The sequence below is a fragment of the Somniosus microcephalus genome, unplaced genomic scaffold (assembly GCF_052327205.1).
Source record: "Somniosus microcephalus isolate GS21.2 unplaced genomic scaffold, FLI_Smic_1.0 scaffold26, whole genome shotgun sequence".
NCBI classification, from domain to species: Eukaryota; Metazoa; Chordata; class Chondrichthyes; order Squaliformes; family Somniosidae; genus Somniosus; species Somniosus microcephalus.
The window spans coordinates 395,086-401,085 of record NW_028225213.1 but is presented as its reverse complement, the minus strand read 5'-3'; positions in this window follow the sequence as shown (position 1 = coordinate 401,085).

Genomic DNA, 6,000 nt, shown 5'->3' with positions numbered 1-6,000 from the left:
TGTTCCTGGTTCAACTGATCCGTGGGTGCTGAGTTTCTGTAAGAAGTCTGTAGTGTCACGACAGAAGCTGGGGGTTCCCTGTACGATGGGTTTCAGGATGCCCTCGACATATCCAGAGAGGTTCTCACACAGGGTTCCGTTGCCTGATGCGATAGGACGTCCAGGTGTGTTGGCTTTGTGTATCTTTGGGAGGCAGTAGAAGTCTCCCACGCGGGGAGTACGTGGGATGAGAGCATGTAGGATGCTTTGAAGGTCTGGATCGAAGGTTTTGATCAGTCTGTTGAGTGGGCGGGTGTGTTCTTTGGTCGGATCTGCGGGTAACTGTCTGTAGTGTTCCTGGTTGTCCAGTTGTCGGTATACTTCTTTGCAATAGTCCGTTCTGTTCTGTATGACGATGGCACCTCCTTTGTCTGCTGGTTTGATGACGATGTTGCGGTTGGTCTTGAGAGCGTGGATGGCATTGCGTTGTGCTCGGGTGACATTCTGGACTGTCTTGTGAGTGCGGCTGATGAATCTGGCGTTGATGCATCTCCTGACAGCTTGAGCATACATGTCAAGCTTAGGGCAGCGACCCTCCGGAGGGGTCCAATTTGACTCTTTCTTCTTCGGTTGCTGCACTGCGGATCCCTCTGTCTGCTGTTCCGGATCATTGGGTGTCTCATTGGGTTCGCTGCTGACATCTTGGGATTTGTGGAAGAATTCCCGGAGCCTCATTCTCCTGATGAATTCCTCTGTGTCTGCCGCGAGACCGATGGGGTCCATTTTGGTGGTGGGGCAGAAATTGAGCCCTCGGCTGAGAACTTCAATTTCGTCTGGTTGAAGGGTGTGGTCGGACAGGTTGACGATGGATTTCCCTGTGGTTTCAACCGTGGTACCGGGGGAGGCTTGGTTGCTGCTGCTGGTGATGCCAAGTTTCTCAAGCTTCCTGTTCTTGGTGTGCATGTAGGTAGCGTAGTTCCGTTGCCTTGTTTGTTTGGCGGTGTCTCGTAGCTGGTCTGCTGCGTCCTGAGCACAGGCTGAGAACATGGACTCCATCTCGGTTTCGAGGTTGCGGCGTCTGCTGTAGAGCTGGTGTACGAGATGGTTGAGGAGTGTGCGAGAGATACGACGGCAGAGTCTCTCAGCGTAGTCTGTGTTGTAGGTCGACTTGAGTGGGTTAGTGATCTGTAGTCCTTTCGGGATCTTGTCTGCTTTCTTGCATCTCTGTAGAAACTTGATGTCTGTGTCAATATGCGCGATCTTCTTGGAGATCCTCTCCACTTTGAGCCGGCAGTTTGTGGTGTCGATAGTAGCCATGGTGTGGAGATGCCGGAGTTGGACTGGGGTGGATAAATGTAAGAAGTCACACAACACCAGGTTATAGTCCAGCAGCTTTATTTGAAATCACAAGCTTTCGGAGCGCTGCTCCTTCTTCAGGTGAAGTGGAGAAATGCATAAAGACACAGCTTATATAGTCAGAGAATCATGTCAGATGTTTACAGGTAACCTTTCCAACTGCCATTTATCACACCTCGGCAGAGAGATAATCACAGCAGTCAAAGGTGTGAATGGTGTCCAAACAGGTCAGTCAGGGAAACATTACATCAAAGAACAATGAGGTGGGGTCACAAGGGGTCAAATATTGCAGATGCTGGGGTCTGTATGAAAAACAAAAAAACAGACAAAAAACATTTTTTTTTTTTTTTTTTTTGGCTGGAAATCACAGCAGGCCCGGCCGCATCCGTGATTATCTGTGATTATCTCTCTGCCAAGGTGTGATTAATGGCAGTTGGAAAGGTTACCTGTAAACATCTGACATGATTCTCTGACTATATAAGCTGTGTATGCATTTCTCCACTTCACCTGAAGAAGGAGCAGCGCTCCGAAAGCTTGTGATTTCAAATAAAGCTGTTGGCCTATAACCTGGTGTTGTGTGACTTTTTACACTCTTCCTATTGGTCAGCGCTCCCGTCAGTCAGAATCACATTGCTCCGGCTCACTCCGCCACCCCGCGAGGCTCAATCCGCTCCGTTCGGCGTCTGCGGAGGTCCCGCCCGCCCGACTCTCAGGTTTGGTTTTTCTCATCTCTTACTTTATAATCTCGCTCTCCGCTCCGCCCCCTCGCCTCGATTGAAATCGATTCCCAAACACTTTACTGAAGCCTCGTTTTGTGGTGGGGCCGAATGAGCATGCGTGGCCCCGCCTCTCCACATTTAAAGGGCCACCCACCCCCTGCACATTTAAAGGGACACCCACCCCCTGCACATTTAACTGGACATCCACCCCGTGCACATTTAAAGGGACAGCCACCTCCTCCACATTTAAAGGGACTCCCTCCCCCCCTCTCATGTCCTCTACTGTAGAGGAGGAATTCCTGGAGTCTTTACGGGATGGTTTCCTGGACCAATATGTCGAGGAACCAACCAGAGATCAGGCCATCTTAGACTGGGTATTATGTAATGAGAAAGGATTAATTAGCAATCTTGTAGTACAAGGCCCCTTGGGTCGGAGTGATGATAATATGATCAAATTCTTCATTAAGATGGAGAATGAAGTTGTTGACTCAGAGACTAGGGTCCTAAATTTAAATAAAGGAAACTACGATGGTCTGAGGAGCGAGTTGGGTAGGATTGATTGCGGAATGTCACTCAAAGGGTTGACGGTGGATAGGCAATGGCAAACATTCAAAGACTGCATGGATGAACTACAGAATTTGTTCATCCCAGTTTGGCATAAAAATAAAACAAAAAAGGTGACTCAACTCTGGCTAACAAGAGAAATTAGGGATAGCATAAGATTCAAGGAGAGGACATATAAATTGGCCAGAAAAAGCAGTAAACCTGAGGATTGGGAGCAGTTTAGGATTCAACAAATGAGGACAAAGGGATTAATTAAGAAGGGGAAAATAGAATATGAGAGTAAGCTAGCAGGGAACATAAAAACTGACTAAAAGCTTTTATAGATATGTGAAGTGAAAAAGAACATAAGAACATAAGAAGTAGGAGCAGAAGTAGGCCATACGGCCCCTCGGGCCTGCTCCGCCATTCAATAGGATAATGGCTGATCCAAACCAAGACTCACTTCCCTGCCCGCTCCTCGTAACCCCTAATTCCCTTATCAGTTAGGAAACTGTCTATCTCCGTTTTAAATTTATTTAATGTCGCAGTTTCCACAGCTATCTGAGGTAGCAAATTCCATAGATTTACCACCCTCTGAGTGAAGAAGTTTCTCCTCATCTCAGTTTTGAAACGGCAGCCCCTTATTCTAAGATTATGCCCCCTAGTTCTAGTCTCACCCATCAGTGGAAACATTCTCCCCGCATCCACCCGATCAAGCACCCTCACAATCTTATATGTTTCGATAAGATCGCCTCTCATTCTTCTGAATTCCAATGAGTAGAGGCCCAACCTACTCAACCTTTCCTCATAAGTCAACCCCCCAATCTCCAGAATCAACCGAGTGAACCTTCTCTGAACTGCCTCGAGAGCAAGTATATCTTTTCTTAAATATGGAAACCAAAACTGTACGCAATATTCCAGGTGTGGCCTCACCAGTACCCTGTATAACTGCAGCAAGACTTCCCTGCTTTTAAACTCCACCCCCCTTGCAATAAAAGCCAAGATTCCATTGGCCTTCCTGATCACCTGCTGTACCTGCATACTAACCTTCTGTGTTTGATGCACCAGGACCCCCAGATCCCTTTGTACTGTAACACTTTGCAGTTTCTCTCCATTTAGATAATAACTTGCTCTTTGATTTTTTTTCTGCCAAAGTGCATAACCTCACACTTTCCAACATTATATTCCATCTGCCAAATCTCTGCCCAATCACTTAGCCTGTCTATGTCCTTTTGCAGGTTTTTTATGTCCTCCTCACTCACTGCTTTCCCTCCCATCTTTGTATCGTCGGCAAACTTGGATATGTTGCACTCGGTCCCCTCCTCCAAATCGTTAATATAGATTGTAAAGAGTTGGGGTCCCAGCACTGACCCCTGCGGAACACCACTAGTTACTGATTGCCAACCCGAGAATGAACTATTTATCCCAACTCTCTGTTTTCTGTTAGATAGCCAATCTTCCACCCATGCCAGTATATTACCCCCAATCCCGTGATTTTTTTATCTTGTGCAGTAATCTTTTGTGTGGCACCTTGTCAAATGCCTTTTGGAAGTCTAAATACACCACATCCACTGGTTCCCCTTTATCCACCCTGTTTGTTATATCCTCAAAGAATTCGAGCAAATTTGTCAAACAGGACTTCCCCTTTATAAAACCATGCTGACTCTGTCCGATTAAATTATGATTATCCAAATGTCCTGTTACTGCTTCCTTAATAATGGACTCCAACATTTTACCAACCACAGATGTTAGGCTAACTGGTCAATAGTTTCCAGCCTTTTGTCTACCTCCCTTTTTAAATAAGGGCATTACATTAGCAGTTCTCCAACCTGCTGGGACCTTGCCTCAATCCAGGGAGTTTTGGAAAATTACCACCAATGCATCTGCAATCCCCACCGCTACCTCTCTCAAGACCCTAGGATGTAAGCCATCAGGTCCAGGGGATTTATCCGCCTTAAGTCCCATTATCTTACCGAGTACCATCTCCTTAGTGATTTTAATCGTGTTTAGCTCCTCCCCCCCTATAGCCCCCTGTTTGTCCAGTGTTGGGATATTTTTAGTGTCCTCTACTGTAAAGACTGATACAAAATATTTGTTCAGCGTTTTTGCCATCTCCATGTTCCCCACTACTAATTTCCCGGTCTCGTCCTCTAAGGGACCAACATTCACTTTAGCCACCCTTTTTATTTTTATATAACTGTAGAAACTCTTGCTATCTGTTTTTATATTTTTTGCTAGTTTACCTTCATAATCTATCTTCCCTTTTGTTAAGTCTGTGTGTCCCAGTTATGGTTAATATGAATCACTGCACACAGACCACAAGAATAACTTTAACAGGTCTTTACTAGTCGAAGGTCAGGGCTGAACTACCCAGCAAATTACTACACAGCACTTATATACCGGTGTGGTCACCACCGGTATTACCGTATACAGCAGCCAGAGAAAGTAGTACATCTCTTAAGGTGGAACAGGTTTAAGTTCTCTTAAGGTGGAACAAGTTACATACACCACAATCCTCCCTTTTTAGCTTAACAGTTATATCCCCATTTAACATAACATAATAACATATATACATATACAACTTCATGTAGAAACAGTTCAAAGGTTCAGTCTCTCAGGAGGCCTCCTGATTCGAGTTGGATAACGCCTTTCAGGGGTCTCTGATTCTTGTTGCTGAGGTGACTCCTCTAGTTGGTCTCTTATGTCTTGGACATCATCATCAGGTACATTCACTGCCGAGGTAGATGCTTCAGGTTCACTAACTTCTTCCACGGTTGTCTCTGTCGTAACCATGGGTTCGACCCTTGTTCTCGATTCTACCAGTTGGTCAGCATGACGCCGTATTACATTTTTACCAACATCTACCGTGTACATCAGGGGTCCTTGTCTGGCCCGAATTGTTCCGGATTGCCATTTCTCGTTTCCATAGTCCCGGGCTAACACTGGTTGTCCTATTTCGAAACTCCGAGTGGTCTTGTTATTTATATGCTGGAACTGTTTGTTTTCAACTTCCCTCCGCACATTTGGTTTTAACAAGTCCAACCTGGACCGCAACCTCCTGTTATAAAACATCATGGCAGGACTTTGGTTAGTCACTGCATGAGCGGCGTTTCGATATGCCAGTAGAAACTTGTCCACCTTATGTTGTAGTGGAATCTGATCTTCGCTCATGGCCTTTATTGCCTTTTTGAATGTTTGTACAAATCTCTCGGCCAACCCATTTGTAGCCGGATGATATGGGGCAGAGGTATAATGTTTCACCCCATTCTTCTTTAAGAATTTTTGGAATTCTTCTGACACGAACTGTGGTCCGTTGTCGGAACATATTTGTTCTGGCAATCCGTTCCTTGCGAATATTGTTCTTAACACCGCAATTGTCTTTTCTGAAGTAGTGGTAGTCATC